This window comes from Meleagris gallopavo, chromosome 1, assembly GCF_000146605.3.
Source record: "Meleagris gallopavo isolate NT-WF06-2002-E0010 breed Aviagen turkey brand Nicholas breeding stock chromosome 1, Turkey_5.1, whole genome shotgun sequence".
Lineage (NCBI taxonomy): Eukaryota > Metazoa > Chordata > Aves > Galliformes > Phasianidae > Meleagris > Meleagris gallopavo.
Window position 1 is genome coordinate 149681096 of NC_015011.2, and position 18482 is coordinate 149699577.

General features: G+C 38.0%; 1 protein-coding gene across 2 annotated transcripts in view; it reads right to left on the minus strand.

The window, feature by feature from the left end:
- SCEL (sciellin) overlaps positions 1–18482 on the minus strand; it is a 99024-nt gene that overhangs the window by 65263 nt on the left and 15279 nt on the right. For both annotated transcript variants that reach the window (XM_010728712.2, XM_031557827.1), the window contains exon 2: positions 2495–2896. The gene's annotated coding sequence lies outside the window, so the exon portion shown is untranslated. The remainder of the gene's footprint in view (positions 1–2494; positions 2897–18482) is intronic.

Consider the following 18482-nt stretch of genomic DNA (forward strand, 5'->3'; position numbering starts at 1 on the left):
GCATGATCAGCTAGACTGTATTGCCCAGGATGGTAGTCTGGTTGGGTTTTCAGTACTACCAAGGATGTTGGCTTCATAATATCTCTGAACAAACTGTTCCAGTGCTTGACCACCCCCACAGTAAAAAAGTGTTTTCTTGTTTTCAGATGGAATTTCAAGATTTTTAATTCACTCCTGTTGCCTCATGTCCTTTCAGTGGGTACTAATGAGGAGACTCTTGCTTCCACTTCTTGAATCAATGCCAGCAGGTATTTATACATATTGGTGAGCTCCCTCTTGAGCCACCTCCAGGCAGCATAGTCTCAGCTCTCTCAGCTTCTCACATACGAGAGATGGTCCAGGCCTCTAACCATCTTTGTTATCCTGTGCTGAACTTGTTCCAGTGAGTCCATATTATTCTTGCTCTCAGGAGCCTAGAACTGGTCACAGTACTCCAGATTTGGCCTCACCAGTCCTGAGCAGAGAAGTATTATCTCCCCTCATCTTCATTTAACACAGCCCAGGATACTGCTGGCCTTTTCATGCCATGACGGTGCATTGCTGGCTCACAGTCATTTTGTTTTCCATCTCCTAGACAACTTCCATTACAAGGACCTTCTCAGCAAAGCCGCTTACCAGTTAACTGATATCCAGCATGTACTAGTGCCTGGGATTAATCTTCCCGAATACAGTACTTTGCCTTTACCCTTTTTGAACTTGATGAGATTCTTCTCTACCCCATTCCATAGCTTGTCAAGTTACCTCTGAATAGCAGCACAATGAACTGGCACATCAGCCAGTCTGCCCAGTTTTGCATCACCTGTGAACCTGATGAATCTGCACTCTGTTCGTTCATCCAGGTCATTAATGAAGATGCTGAATAGTACTGGCCCAGTGTTAAGCCCTGGGGCCATCTAAACCATCTAATTCAACTGTCTAAATCATAGATCTTCTTTCCTTTTATGATGAGTGACAATTTCTCTTCTTCCTAAGCCATAAGTATACTGTATAAATTGCTACTTGCTCATAGGGAAAACTAAGCCAGTATTAATAACTTTGAAAAGCAGCCCACACTTTCTCTGTAATTATGTGCATCTTTTCATGGGACAGTGCTAACCTGTTTCTTTCCTATTTTGTTTTCTCCCATCCTTGCCACATCCTGTCTCTGACAACCTTGACTGATGGAACAGATAAAGGCATCCTTGAGCCTTCATAGAATAACAAACAAGAAGGAAACAGGTAATCACACGAACATTTGCAAATCTTATTTGCAACGGTGATTATAAAGTCAATGAAATGTAAACAGCCTCCACTTCTGCCTTGTAATTAATTAATTTTTAAAATGTACTGATTTATTTTCATTCTTTTGCTACAACAGAGCTGGCTATTAAGAAGTTTGCAAAGGGAAAGAATGGTACAAGCTCAAAAACTAAAATTTATATACAAGAGGCTATTTAAACTTGAATATAAATTTCTGTTAGCAAATGAGCTGAATGGAATAAGTAGATATATTGTACTATAATGCTCCCCTCTGAGTCAAATAGTATGTAGTCTCTTGAAGTTTTCTGTACATACTGAAGGTGTTCATCTGTGATGAACATCCAAGCTAATCTGAATGTTGTGGCAGAGTATCTCATAAATAGTAGTAACATGAAAGCTAAAATACATAAGATCTTTGATTTATTCAGTAAGGTACAGAATATGTATTTGGTCAAATCTATAAACATACAGTGGAAGAAGGCATCATAGATAGCATACAGATGAGGAAAACATGAACCATAACTTTATATATTTTAATTTCACAATAAATTTTGTATTTGTAAATATATATATATATATATATTGGTTTACTGACTTTAAATACAATCATGCACAATATTAATGTTCCAGATGACAAGTTTTATCTATAGTTTTGTTGTTTAGCATGCTATTAGTACAGGAGTCCTAAACCCTGACTCTTGGGTCGCTCATGCAGTCTCTAAATACAGAGTGGCTGTGTGTGTCTTATATTACTTTCTCCTTAATTTGTGATTAATAGAGTAGTCTTAGTCAATACTTTGCAATAGCAATGGTGGACAGAAATCTGTTTCTGGTTCCAGATGTACAGAACTCAGAACAACAAGGCACCTACAAGATGTAAGAGATCCCTGCTTTCAGTATTTTTGTATTGAATAGTCCTGAATGCCTACACTAAGAAAAAGGGAATTTTAAGAAGCCCCATATTCAGTCATCTCTGCTTCCATGAATTGTTTGAGGTGTCAGACTCCACACAAAGCTGACTCAGAGCTCTGCACGCCGCTGTACGTGGCAGATGACTCCCTGTGTCCTGTGGTTATGTCTGACTTTCCTCAGACTGTCTGATTGCACTGATGTTCTTCCTGAGATCTTCATAAATACTCCCCATAAATCCAGAGAGAAACCTGGGTCTAAGACTAAGGACAGATGGAGTGTGTGAAATCCTCACAAAACAGCACCAAACAGAAGAGGTAAGATTACTCCCTTGTAAATATCTTACCTCTATCAGTAGATAGGAATTTTCAGAGCACTTGCCTATGAATGTCCAGATGTGAATTCTCAGGGATCCTGGGCTGGTTGTGTCCATAGCTATTTCTGCCCAATCCAACAGCAACTGGCCTACACTGAGGCTTCAAGAAAGGATCAGGTGTAATATCTTCTGCCATTTTTCAGGTTTGCTCAGTACAATGGACAGAAAAATTGTGAATGGCTGATTCGTTATGTCTGGTATCACCAGATGAATCTCCAGGAGACTGCTCAAGGTGAACAGCTTTATTATCTCTGTGCTAGAGAGAGCAGTGTCCTTGCATCTGATTGCAGGCTCTTGCACCTTCCTCTGAACTCTCTCAGAAATAAGGCACTGGTCTGGATGGTGTGTACATGCAATCTAGTGCGTCCATTCCTGTATAATGGAAAGCATAAAAAAAATACAAAAAGTAATAAATAATATTTAAAAAGATGCCCTTCTTTCTATTACCCCTTCTTAATAGAAAACAGTGATTCAAAATACAGTATCAACATTAAAATGTTGCAAAAATCAAAGTCAGCTTCCCCCTTTTAACTCCAGTGTTTAATTTTCTGCAATATCTCTCATAAAATATTTTTATCCACATACACATTAACACAGAGATCACAGGACAGGACTGTACATACAAGGCTGAAGAGGACACACTACTAATTTAATTTAATCACTATCTATTAAATATTTTCATAACTGCCATCCTCCAAAAAAATCTATTTTTGTTTTGCCGAGAGCAGTTCCTTAATAAATGATGGGGTAGGAAATATAACACGTATTATTACAAGGAATTTAGACATGAATGTGCTGATTTTAATTATCACAATTAATTTTGAGACTTCACATACTGTTAAAAAAACAAACAAACAAACAAAAAACAAAAATCAAAACACCAAAAACCATTTGCTCTGCTTGCATCAGTTTGTAGTTGACTTTAGACACTAGCAGTGTGTTTTCTTCTGGTATTGCTAAGTCCTGCCTTTGACTTCCTTGGCAGGACACAGTCTCAAACTCAGCCTGATTGAAGTGACTCAGATAGTCTTCATCTGATCAGGCAGCTATAGAGAATAAAATAGCTCCTCAGCTTCCCACAGTTCAAATCTGCAACTCTTCCAAAATGGATGGATCTTCTCCATAGAACTCGTGTATAGACCTTTACGACTTGCTTTCTGGAGGGAGTTGCTCTCTATGTTAAGAAGCAGATAGACTGTGAAGATCTGCCTCTGAGAAACAGCCATGAATGGTTGAGAGCTTGTGGGTTCAAATTAGGCACTGGACCAATAAAGGGCATCTGATGGTCAGTGTCTACTATATGTGTCATGGTTTTATAATTTTGTTATCAGTTATTTGTTATTTCACATCATAACGTAATGTAAAGCATGGGTAATTAAGAGTTAATACTCCAGTTCAGTTGATTGACAACTTTCCAGGTACCTGGTTCTCAGAAGAGAACTACATATTCCAGAGGACTTTGCGTTCAGAGAGGAAGATAAGCCATGGGAGGAAGTCACAGGATCTCGCTCTCTGTCTCTTTCTTGCTCGCTACCTAGCAGTGTGTAGGTGTGCTCCCCAGCTGTGCGCCTTCAGTTCAAAGTAGACCTTTTGGTTTTGGACATTCTCTCTCTTATTTTGTTTGATTTATTAGCCTCAATTTCAATTATACTGTATTATAATGTGTTCTCTTGCATTCCAATATCATATTTAGTAAAATTAATTTTTCCTCCTGCCACTATTCTGTTGGGCCCAGCTTCCATCTCCCTAAACTTCCCCTTTTCCGTTCCCATTTTGGGGCCAGGGAGCCCATGGGCCTACTGCTCCCTGTTACAGGCACAGATTGATCTAGATAACTCCTTGACAATAGGACACTTGATCAAGGGGAGCTTGTTGACGAGGCCTTCTTGCAAAGCTATAAAAGGCATAATTCTTGCAGACTATCATTCTGGTGGGAGATTTCAGCCACCAGATATCTGCTGGGAAAACAACGTGGTGGGCTGCAAACAGTCCAGAAGACTCCTGGACTCCATTGACAATGACTTGCAAAGAAGAGTGTACTTCCTCTGACAAATGAAAAGGGAAAGCTGGTCTCCTCAGACATGGAAGAAGCGAGGTACTTAATGAGTTCTTTGCCTCTGTCTTCCTGGCCAGTCAGGCTTCTCATGCCTCTCATGTCCCTGAACTTCTAAGTAGGGGTCAGGGGAGCAAAATCCCTCCTAGTGTAAGAGCGGAGCAAGTCTGAGAACACCTCATGAAGCTGACTGTATACAAGTCTATGGGGCCAGATGACATGCATCCCAAGGTTTTGAAGGAACTGGTTGATGTGTCTGCCAAGCTGCTCTCCATCATATTTGAAAAATCATGGCTATCAGGCAAAGTTCTTGGTGACTGGAAAAAGGGAAATATCACTCCTCAATTCAAGAAAGGGAGAAAGGTAGACCCAGGGAACTGTAGGCCAGCGAACCTCAACTCTTTGCCTGGGAAGATTGTGGAACAAGTCCTCCTGAAAAAGATATTAAGGAACATAAAAGATGAAGAGGTGATACAAAACAGCCAGGACAACTTCACCAAGTGCAGATCATGCCTGACCAATCTAATGGCCTTTTATGATGGAGTGATTTCATCAGTGAACAAAGGAAGGGCAACTGATGTCATCTACCTGGACTTGTGCAAGGCCTTTGACATGGTCCACCACATTCTTATCTCTAAATTGGAGAGATATGAATTTGAAGGCTGGACTGTTCAGTGGATAAAGCATTGGTTGCATGGTCATAGCCAGAGGGTTGTTGAAATAGTTCTATATCCAGATGGAAACTGATCACAAGTGGCGTCCCCCAGGGGTCCATCTTGGAACTGCTGTTTCTCAACATCTTTATCAATAACATGGACAGTGGGATTGAATGCACGCTCAGCAAGTTTGCTGATGATGCTAAGCTGAATGGTGCAGTTGACAAAATAGAAGGACATCATCCAGAGGGTGTTTTCTTAATAAATAAAAATAAACATGTTCAAAAAGAGGGCACTTGAGAATCTGATGAGGTTTAACAATGGTTAAGGTTGCACTCAGATCAGGGCAATCTCAAATATAAGTACAGACTGAGAAAAGAACTCATGAGAGTCGCCCTATGGAGAAAGATTTGGGGGTCCAGATGGATGAAAATCTGGACATGAGCCAGCAGTGTGCATTTGCAGCCCAGAATGGCAACAGTATCCTGAGCTGCAACAGAAGAGGGGCCAGTCCAGTGAGGGAGATGATTGTCCCTATCTGTTCTGTGCTCATGAGGCCCCATCTGGTGTACTGTGTCCAAGTCTGGAGGTCCCAGTATAGGAAGGAGTAGAAGGAGGAGAAGCTGTTGAAGCAGATCCAGAGGAAGGCCACAGAAATGATCAGAGGGCTGGAGTACAGTGAAGAAAGGTTGAGGGATTTGGGCTCATTTAGCTTGGAGGACGCTTTGGGGGGACTTCACTGTGGTCTTCCAGTGCTTGAAAGGAGATTACAAGCAGGATGGTGACTGACTTTTTACACCATCAGATAGATAGGGACAAGATGGAATGGCTTTAATCTAAAAGAGGGTAAATTTAGATCTTAGGAGGAAATTCTTTACTCAGGGTGGGGTCTCCTATCTAATAAACCAGCACTTAGTACACTGTCCTGAGGGAATGGCCAAGATACTATGAGCCTGAGACTGTGCATTTCCTTAATCTTGGCATGAATTTATTTCCCTTTTGCATACGCTCAAAGAGAAAATGCAAGAAGGGAAAAAAGAAAAAAAGAAAAAAAGAAAAAAAAAAAAGGAACTTAAGCATTTTTTCCTAAAGCAAAAGTCCAAATTACAAATCCTGAAGAGACTTTCCCCCTACACATCAGAAGCATGGATAAAAATCCTATATTTTCCAGAAGGTGTGTGTGGTGCAATTCAGTCATTCAGCTATTTTGCTCTAGCTACAAGAATGGGCAAACTTACAGAAGTGGTATATCTAGATTTTGCTAAAAATAGTGTGAACAAAAAACTCAGTTCTCAAAGCTATTGCTATACTTACATTTTATGAAATGCTTTTGAGTTTAGCAATATCAGTATTGTCTTAATTTTTGTAAGCATATGTGACATATTAAAATGTCTAAGACCAAGGCCCAGTTTGTTTTGTCTTATAAACTAAAAGAGACATAAAGCATCACTTGCACTGTCTATATATGCTTTTTATTCATCTTTAAGATTCCTGCTACATTTCAGAAGGTAGTTCCACAAGTTGTATCTCGTAGGTATGCTTTGCTCTTCCTGTCATAGTTCAGCACAAAAATCTTTGCTTTTTTCTTCTGGCATCACCATGGAGTTTTTTAAGCCTCCATATTCTGTTACTAAAAGATTATGGTTATTATAAAGTATAAAAGGTACTATATAGCTTGAGATGCATGGAGAAAGATTGCCCAGATCAGTCCACCTGAATGAAAACCTCAGGGCAGTTCAGAGATCCCCATCTAGACTTCAGCCTCAGCACACTCTTGCCCATGAGAGTAATGAATGCCTTTCAGTCACCACAGTGCATTCGTCTTCAGTTAACTACAGACCTCACACAAAAATGATATCCTCAAGAGGGATTCTAAGATTTAACCAAATAACTGAACAGACCATGTAGCAAGGACCATAGTTGATACTTGATTTGACATAGTGACACTCGATCTTTAGGAGCTAGTGCAAATACCTTCTACTAAGAAAGAAATATTTAATATTACTATGCTCATTTACTTATTTGTAATGCAGATATCCTCAAAGCTGAGACCACTGCAGATTTGCAGTCTGATTCTAGAAAATACTTACAATTCAGTGCAATTTGCACTTCGAGCACTAGGTGGAAACAGAACAATGAAAATAAGATCTGTTATCAAATAATCAGCACAGCAAATGGAAGCGCTTTCTCCAACATACATGACTGAAATCCCTGAAGACAGAAATGGCAGCTTAAGCCTGATTAATTTCACTGGAGACCTCTCATTCTCCCTTCTTGTGAAGAAGAAGAGGACAAAATAGCCTCCCTTCTTAAACTTGGATTTTTGATTTCCTTTCCTCAATGGTCTATTTTAAATTTTGGGATACATATATTCAGAATGTTTGGATGTATTTCTATTGTTTGTTCAAGTATTTTGGTGGAAACTGGAACTTGAATTCAACATGTAGAAGTTTTTCCTTTATTGCTTTTGTGATGTTGCAAAACTTTAGATTGATCATATTTTGAAATGCTTCTATTCACTGCTACTTGTTTGTCATAGATTACAAACAAATACAACAGTGAAAATTATCTGTTATTTTTTCACTTCATGTTTATGTGATCAGAAAAGCACAGCTAGAAAGAAGCAACCTAGTTTTACTTATTTTTGTAATAGCTACAGGAACCTCTTTATTATAAATCCAAATTTCTTCAGCTCAGGAAAAGGAACTGAATTTATATTTAGTTTTGGATGGTAGCCATCTTTTCTGTTGCTTGGGAAAAATTGGCTCCAGAAAAATACATGTGCAGAATGCAACTGCAGCAAAAACCCATAGAACGAAGGAGGAGTGATATAGCACTTCACAGGAAACCACAATGTAGAACTGAGCTGCAACAGCAGTTCTGGTCAGGATGTGACATTCAGACATTCTTATATTTTTTCCAGGAAGCAACCAATCTTAGAGTAAAGCCATCCTGTTGAAAAGATGCAGCTATAATTTACAACACCTCAAAAGAGATTGGCCTGGTGATCCCTCTCCCCTTTGAGGACTGTTTGCAAAACTTGAAAGGGTTAAGAAGAATCTAGTATAGTACAAAGAGACAACTCTAGGTTTCTTATAGTTCATAATATGCTGTTTCATTTGTGAATGGTACCCTGCTTGCCTCCAGAATAAAACATGAGTTTTCCAATTTTCACTTCTTCCAATTTTTCTTCTTGCTTTACTTCATCCTACAAATTTATCAAAGTTCTGATTCTTTATCCATCTTTTAACAGAATTAATTATAGCATCACAGCCCAGTTTTACAAACTGATGGGGATTTCAACTGTTTGAGCTGATTTAGTCAATTGGCTCAGATACCAAAGCAATTATTCATACTGGTGGAATTCAAATCAACATTTGAACTGAACTTGAAACCTGTTGAGGCTTGGTGGATAAGCTTATTGTTCCTGATCCAAGAAAATATAACCCTGTGTCTACTGAGTATTTCAGTACAATGTATTAGATTAGATGATTTTGAGTACATTTTCTAAATTCTGTAGGATCAAATGCTAAGCTGAAGTTAAAGAGCAAATATTGCGTAAATGCATAAAACCTGCTGTCAGCATTCCTGGGGAAAGAGTGTGTGTATGATGGGTGCAAGGAAACTTAGATAGGGCAAGATATAAATGTAATTATGAAATAAAAACTTCTAGTCTCAAAGAGTTTTGGGGAAGTCAATGCCTCTGAATTAAACCTGCCAGTAGGATATTATATATTTCCTCAACCAATGCTTTTATAAAATAAAGAAAAAGATTCTGTAGAATAAACAGTGTCTGAGTTAGTTCTTTGTTACTCAAAGGATGATTATCCCATTCTTCATTGTTATGGTTATCTTTTAGAAGAGAAGACATAAACATAAACATAACAGACATGTTAAATAAATAACATAGAAATCTCCTTGAAATACAATAAAAGTGTCAATCATTCTTCACATACAATGAAAGGTAATGAACTCCTAAATAAAATATATCAATTGTTAAACGTAGAATGGCAATGCTTCTTTAAGAAACCGCATTTTGTGTGCATTCAGTATCATCTCCTCTTGAAACTATGCCAGAAGATGCTGGCATCTCTTCTATTTGTCTTATTACTCCCATCCTGATAAGTATTTATGAACTGGATTTGTATCAATGGGTCATTTTAATACAATCTAGATATATAACAGACCAGTTTCCTGATACCAACTTAAATAAGTCATATATTAGTGCTGAGAAGAAAAAAAAATTCATGACAGAGTCCAGATTACACACAGCAGGACTGAAAGGATAAACACTACTTTGTAAATTTAGCAGAGTTTATATGGAAAACACTGAATATAAATCACAAATATGATTTGCTTTTTTTTGTTTGTTTTTTAAATTAATCCCCATTTCAAAGATCCACAGGCAAGCTTACTACTATAATATGGACTTACCAATTTTGGTACTGAAGCGGGTAGCTAGGGAGAGCTTTCCAGAGGCAAGGACTTTCACTGCTTATAAGCTGTTGACTTACTGATCACTCACTAGCGAATCTCTAATGTGGCTTCAGTTAATACATCCTACAGCTAAAATCTCTCTTCCACTAAAATTCCAGCTTCAGGTTGAAGCAGATTGAGAGTTTGTCTCTGCTGTTATCTGTTCTCGCTGGTTGGCAGTTGCTGTTGGTGACTGAAAGTGTTACTAGGACTGGTTTTGGCTTTGAGTAGGATAGTTGTGAGTCAACATGTGGGAATAAATCCAGAAGTGCCCAGATTTCCCTTTGCTCTCTAAACAAAGTGATCTGATAGAGAAATCTGACTAGGATGGTCTTTGGGTAGAATAAGTATATCTTCACTTATGAAAAATGAAGGCTGTCTTTCTACTGAACCCAATAAGCATGTGACACAAGTTATTCTTTGCGGTACTCTAAATTGCAAACAATTCCTAGCCTGCAAGGTCCAGCACCCATGATAAGCATCAAGAGAGACATCTTTGCTGCACTAGAGCCAGGAGCAGAAATCCCACTGATCTCAATAGAATACTGGCATTGCCCCAAGACACTGCAGAGCACTGTAGTGATGGGAAGATTCCCACAGCCCATTTTCTTCCTTTTCATCTTACCCTTCTGGCTCCTTCTTTGCATTCTTCCCCCATCTTAGCTTCCAACCAGTTTCTTCTACTGGAAAATCCCACAACAAATTTCCCTGTCCTGTTTTCATTGTTACCTCAATCTGCCTCCATACTCTGGTTTGATTTGGCCAAGATAAATTCTAGTTAATAACATAATCTGAAATGTTTACAATTTTTTTTTTTTCCAGTGTGCTGAGATCTTAAGAGCAAGACTTTATATTGTGTACTTGCTTTCCCAAGTTAATATCACATGCTACAAAAGTCTTGGCAGGTAGAGTATCACAGAATAATAGAATGGCTTGGGTTAGAAGGGACCTCAAAGATCACCTAGTTCCACCATCCCTGCCATGTGCAGGGCTGCCACTCATCATCTCAGGCTTCCCAGGGCCCCATCCATCCTGGCTTTGAACACCTTCAGGGATGGGGCACCCACAGCTTCTCTGGGCAGCCTGTGCCACTGCCACACCACCTCCTGAGTAAAAAATTTCATCCTAACATAAAATCTGAACTTCCCTTATTTTAATTTAAAGGCATTTCCCCTTCTCCTATCACGGTATAAAAGTCAGTCTGTTTCATGCTTATAAGCTCCCCTTTCTTATTATCTTCAACAAACAAACAGATTTTTAAGCAAGTGAGCAGCAGGATGCTGTATTCTTTCACTGAAGCTACTAAATGCCACAATAAAACAGGAGCCATGTATGAAAATGCTAAAGGAATATATCAAATAGACAAACTAGAACTAGAACTTTTGCAACGGAGGACATCAAAAATTTATGTTTCAAAGGCATACAAATAAACTGAGCATAGGCAGACTCACGTTGTCTTCAGTAAACTAAAAAACAGAAATAAATACTCTGAAAAAAGGTTATTAAGAAAACCAAAGGGTACAATGATATGAAATTAGAGAAATAAGAATGATTTCACTGAAGTCAGGATTTGTCCATTAGTTACTACTTTTATCATCTGCTCATCCACTAATGAATCTGCTTTACTGCCTGCATATTTGTAGAATCATAAATTATAATCATGAAAGAGAAAATTTTGATCTTTACCTTGACATCCTGCAGAGTCAAGGCCACTGAACTGCTATGAATTTTGTTTACATTTGATCATGTTTTTTTCAGATAAAATGCATAATAATATTATACTTTAATCACAATTCAGTAGAGATTCTGCTTTATCACAGATAATATAAAACTGGATATTAGCAGCAATGCTACATCTGCAATAAAGTTGTTTGTAGAATTTGTATGCAGGGCACAGTAAAATTTGCTCATTACTCAAATTAGGCCATCAAACTGGCAGGCCAGGGAGGAATTCTCACATGGTCCTCAGATCATTTTCCATCATCCTTTGTAACTGTAAAATTTATTTGCCATCTGATTCTTGAGTAAATGGCTATAAAGTAATCTCTCCTCTAGTTGTCAAGAAGTTTGACAGCTCTTGATTAAAACATAAGCATCTTAGATGAAGAACTGCTGCCTGTAAGATACTTTTAGAAGTAAATACCTTATCTGAAGCCAAAAATAGCTTATCTGTGGTGTTTGCTTAGCTTTTGGATGCTGGTCTTCATCTTTATAAATAAAAGTTACTGAAAGTAATGATGAGTTCTGCATATATAAATGCACACGTCTGAATATTCTAATCACTCATGTTTAATTCAGTCTCCACAACAAGTCTCTTTTAACTTATTTTAGAGTGATGGACTAAATTATATTATTAGATGTAAGTCTTGGATAGCATAAATTCTACTGGTAGTACACACACAGAAAAAACAGTATCTGACAGTACTCAGTGGAGAGTACTGAAAATACTACTTACATGTTGATACATGACATTGACAGAGTAATTTTCTATCAAAATAGTTCATAACTAACAATATGTTAGAATTGTTAGCATAGCTGACCATAGAACTATGGTAACTGATTAAGTAGCAGTTTTAACAGCATCTTAATATGTCAACAGAGTCTATTTAATGTCAGTTAAACATGACTGTAATTCCACAACTTGTTCACTGCCTATGAGACTGTGATTCTCAGATACTAATTCAGGACATGCTAATGTTGTGATGTCAGTCTCCCACCACCCCAACAGAACCTTTGAATCAGTGCGCTTTGCAAAATGGCACAAGTTCAAGAACATATCAAGGAGCAGAGACTTAAAGCAGAAGCAGTCCCTAACAAGTATTATCATGCACTCACAATACTTGCTGCTTAACAAAAAGAAAAAAAAAAAAAAAAAGCAGCATCATTATAATCTTAATTCAAAATAACTGCAGTGTACTTAGCCCCTCTCCTCCTTCTTCCCTGTATGCTGCAATTCCTAACAGAGATGTTTAAAAATACCTTCCAGCTAGAATGAAGGGAACAACTGAACATCTCTTGCCCTCAAAATACTGAGGAAACCATGACAGATTTTCATTTACAAGTAGGCACAACTTCTCCTTTATTTTATAAAACAACAATGTAAAAACAAGTTGGATTTTGATTTGATAACACTTCCTCTAATAGCTATGTTTTAACTACATCTATTTGGCATGTGAAAAATGAAATGTCTTCCTACACACAGTGTACAGAAGCATGTGAGTTGTATCTTAAGAGCTGCTTGTGTTAACCTACACTTCTATCTTCAGCAAATTTCAAGAAGACTGAATCTAAATCATAGGCACACATATTATATATAAACTGATATAGATGGCTTTTGTTCTTGAATAAAATCATAGAATCATGGAATCATTAAGGTTGAAAAACACCACTAAGATCCTGTAATCCAACCTTCAGCCCATTCCCACTCAGTGGCATATACGCACGTTTCTTGAACATCTCCAGGACGGTGACACTACCACTTTCCTGGGAAGCATGTTCCAATGCATTATCGCTCTTCCTGAGAAGAATTTTTTTTCCCAATATCCAACCTGAACCTCTCCTGGTTCGCGTACTCACAAAGAAATCACAAACTAAAGTAGCCACTTTCAAACGCAGTCCTGGAGGACCAGATGTGGTCCTCTAATATCTTAAGCAAAACAAAATGGAAAATTTGGTTACAATAGGTGAGAATGCTTCTACCATACAAGGTAGCTTGGCTCTCAATGCCTGCTTCAGTTTCTCAGAGTTGATATGATACATTCTGAACCATTCCAAGAAATAAAAGCCAGTCTTAAAAATGGTAAGAAATTCTCATAACAACTGCAGTGAACAAAGCTGGTTCCAGTAGCTAAAACAGAAGGGAAGACAGCGTAATTACTTCCAGTATTCTCAGGGGCCTTGTTCATATTCAGAACCATGAGTATTAAAGCTATACACCACTCATTAATTGTTTCTTTCCCAGGTGTGATGTAAGAAAAAATGATACTTATGAGGCATATATGATCTTCTGGAGGACTCTGTCATTTGGGCTTATAGTGCAATGGGACTATATGTGAAAGCTTCTTATTCACAGAGTAGCAGGGAAACATGTTCCCTAGCTTGCTTTGCTAGTGGAAAGCATGCAAACCAGCAGATAAAGAAGTCAGCTGGTCACTTAAGCTTTGCAGAACTGGTGATCTCACCCTCTCCTCCCACTGTTATAGAGGGAAGGACTGCTAAGATTCAACTGATTGGTTTTATTGCCTACTCTCCTGACATATGAGAGAAATTAACGCCCAGTCTTCTACTATTTAAATTAATTTTAAATAGAGCTGTTTGAAATTACTGGACACAAGCCAGCTGATGATGACAGCTTGGGATTTTTTTCCTCCCTATAGGAAAAAGAAAACAGCACCAGACAGTTACATCAGAGCTTTTTAGCAAGGCATAAATAAATCATGTGAAGATTACTGATACTGCTGGTTACTCACAAGCAATACTTTAGCTCTCATGTTCCTGAAAAGAAATAGGTGCCTAAAAGTATGCATTTCAATGATTCATACTGGATGGTGAATGGTATGGTATTTTTTTAATGGTATGGTATTTAATGGTATGGAATGAGTCAATCATAGAAAAAGTTACTGCTTGATTCAGTGTTATTTTTATATCAAAGTAGCGGAATTTAATCTGCTGCAATTTGAAAAATTTTTACTAACAAACAGAGTCCATAAGTTTTTTCACTGTTCATTAAATAACACAGTTTAAATTTGCATGGCAAGCAAAAATATCGGAAAAGAACCTGCTTCTCACTGTTGAGGAGAACATTATTTTGATGATTGGACTGATTATCTGTGGAACAGAGACGTAGACACTGAAAAAGTCTATGTGCACAAAACATCTGTAAGTAATTTGTGAGAGAATGAAAGTGGAGAGAAATATCAGTTGAATAAACTATTTCACAACTATGTCACTTGATCTACCCGGCAACGTTGTTTTGTGCACTGAGGAACTGCTGAAAACGTGTTTATAAAGCTTCAATCCTCTGATTCATTGTTGTTTTGTGGTGCCATATCCAGTCCTAAATGTTCTGCTACCCTGCTTTTCTACTGCTTTAAACTAACAAAGTCTGCTGCTTTGATTATATGTAGTATGTATCAAAATACAAGACAGATATTCCAGTCGTACAGTTGTGCTTTTTCAGAAGATAACTTCTTATTACTGGAGAAGAAAATAATCTCTGCATTTGAGATTAAAACAGATTAATACTTTTCCTCTGTTTATTTGCTGTTGATGGAAAAGTGCAGCTGCCTCTGAGTATGGCAACATACAGTGCGAAATGGAGGTGTGTGATTAATCCAAAGGATTATACAGAGGTAAATAAATATTTTTATCCTAATTGTCTACTGTCACCTGGGCAAGCCCCCAGACTGTGAGGTACAACACTTCCTCAGATAGAAAGCTTCCTCAGAAGCTTTTTAGTGGAGCTGAGGATAGTAAATCTCCATTCACAAAATCGTTCATGAACAAATGTAAATAGAAAATCTAGGAACAAAATGCAACCTAATGTTTGATTATTTATTGAATTTTCAAGCAACAACCTCAGGTAACTCACAGTCCCTCTTTAGAAACAAATGGACAAAGAAGAATATGCTGCGGGAATGGACAGGAGGAACACCAAGGCATTCCTAAGTTGCTTCTCAATGAGGCAGAGCCCATAGAAGAGGCAAGCAACTTACAAATGGCAGAGGAGGTGGAAAAGAGAGTGAAGTGTCTCCTCTGATAGCAGAACTGTGGAAATAAAGGCAACGTCACAACCTTCCCAGCCTTCCCACTGAAGCTGTTAATACACTGCAAAATCTGTCGCTGCCAAAGGGCTTTCAAGAGGCAGCTTTAGACTAATTCCACATTCTCGGCTTTTCATCAATGTCGATTTGGATTACATTTGTTTACTATTGATTCTCTTACCAGCTTCGGACCAGGCACTGAATTATTCTCAAAGATTAACTGCACACCACTACATAAATAAATGAAGCTGATCAGGATTCTGAACCACTCATGCTGTCTAACTTTTTTTCTCTGTGTTGTCCCATTGCAGACCACACCAATTAGCTGTCACCAAGGCAGGTTTGTGAATGAAGAGACATGCCATAGGCAGCATGAATTTGTGGCTGTTGACCTTGGGCTCTGGCTCTGGTCCCGGTCCCTTGCTCTCTCCTTTTAGCTGTGTTGATGTAGCCAGAAGTTATGTGACAAGCTATGCCCAAAGATATCACAGTCAGCATAGACTTGGAAGCAAGCTTAGACACTGATTTCATGATCAGAACTGGGTTATTTAAACACAGGGAAAAACTTGACAATGATCTTTTGAATTTCTTTTGGACTGGCAGACAATATTGTCTGAATGAAGTGCTTTTCCATGGGATGAGTCAGTTGCTTAAAGCATGGTCTTTACTGAAAGTGAGAAGAGGATTGTAGGTTATCCACATTTTAATCTAAGCTGTCTCCTTCTTAGGACACTTAATTTATCTCCCCATTATATTTCTGGGAGACAGTGGTTGAGACAAGAGGAAATTCTCTTCTGGAACACATTTCAGTGATATAACTGAAAGAAGATATTAACAAAGGGCTGCTTAGACCTGTCCCAAAGCTGTGAGTATTGTTTAAAGAGAGATGGAGATACCATTATTTCACAGCAGCAGTGAATATTAACTTGGTTCTACAAGCAGTTCTCAATAATGCAAAACATGCAATGAACTCCAAATGAAAAAGTCATATATAGAGCAACATACATGTGGCAGTACTTGTCAATTATTTAAAGTGTCACAACTAGAAAATGAATAAAATAGCCTATTTAATAGAAAGAGGATAATAGAATGAGTTGACTTTCAAAATTTGAGTAATTTGGGGATGGAGGAAGGGAGATAGGAATTAATGGAGGAAAGGTGAAAGATAAAGAGAGAAAATGATTCAAGGTATATAGAAACATGAAATAGAAAAGAAACAGAAAAGAAAGAGAAATGGAGAGTGATGGTGGGAATGGTTTTGTTTTTTTTTTGGTCATTTCCTATCAAACTTTTTTTATTATTTTTTTTTATTAGAGCTACACAGAAATTATACAAAGCAGGCTTCATAACTGGCATGCTCCTTGCTTCTTCTTGTTTTAACAGTTTCTGCTGTAGTAGAAACATGTGTTCTGTCTCCTTTTCACACCCTAAACAGTATCTGACATAACCATTAGGACTGTGCTAATTCAGAATGACTCTGTCATGCCACTCTGCTCAGCTGTCCCAAACCAAGCACAAACTCAGTGGTTTCAGTTACCTGTTTCAAATCTGTGCTTCAGAAAATAAGCAATACCCTTACTTCCTGTGATAAGACAAGAAAGCTCACATCTTAAAGACAGTCCTAAAATATTTCTAGGAAAACAAAAATGATGATGACTATTGGTCAAAGTCATTCTCCTGTGAAGCATCACATGAAGAGAAGAATTTAAATATCATAATAAATTTGAGAATTAACATCCACTAATACAATCACTTTTTAAAGTTATATTTCTGTAAGTGAAATGACCTCATCCAACAACCATCCAACATTACTCAAAAAAGACTAAAATGAAAAATAAACCCATTCCCTTTTTAATATGGTTTCATCATCCTTTCTTTTAAGTCTCAGAGATCTATATGCTTAAAAGCAAGTCAGTTGCAGTTCATCATGTTGTTCCTGCACTACATTTGTAGCAGAATAAAGCCATTAGTCATTCCCAGAACTATAACCGTTAGAGATCAAAGTGACCTTTCAATGTCACTGCATCCTACTCTGATTTCTGCAATCCATGGCAACAGACTAATTCCAAACAGATTATTATGACTTCACTACGAAATGTAGAAAAAGAGAATCATAGAATCACTAGCACTGGAAAAGACCTCCAAGATCATCTAGTCCAACCATCCACCTACCATCCCCACTAAACCATGTCCCTTAATACCACATCTAAGCATTTATTTCCAATTGTAAGCTAAAATTCAGAAGGCAGATAACTATCCTTTGCCATCCAAATGAAAGTTATTTGCATTTCATTTGCAAGTTGCTTGGCAGTCAAGGTATTTCTAACCATCCACCTTGATTTGGTTCCTACATTGCCTGTTACATTGAGAAAAGAAAACAAAAAAGGCCAAGTCATGGAGAAACAAGCTGTTCCTGATCCGGGAACCTTCCAAACCAAGAACAACTTTTTCATACAGCTGTCTGGATACGGTTTATCTGTTTTTCTCACCTCTCCCCCCTCCCCAGTAAGGAGCGAGAGCCCCTGGCTTTCATGGCAGGAGGCACAGAATGTTCCATTTGATATAGCATGGAATCAAGTATGAACCACTACTCATCTGTACTCTCCTCCCACTCTGCTTCAGATCACTGAACTAAAGTATTTGCAATGTGGGGAGCTGGAATCTGAGGTAAACACAAAGAATAACCAATATCATGATGTAAATGCCCTTTTAGAGATGAACAATTCGTTTTTATCTGGCTGGGTGTATATAGGTATGTGTATATCTGAAATGCAGAACTGTGTAAAGGTATTTCTGCATGATTTAGACCAAAAGCTGTGCAACATTGTCAATGCAACACTAAACCTATGGTAGGTCGGCCTTTCTCAGAGGTAGGAATAGTTTATCTGGACCATTGCCATCCCAATACAGATCTATAGCTTCTAGGACCTGAGATAATATGTACATAGGACAACTTACTGAAACATATCTGCTTAGTTTTAATTTCCCTTTATTCATAACAATTCTTATTG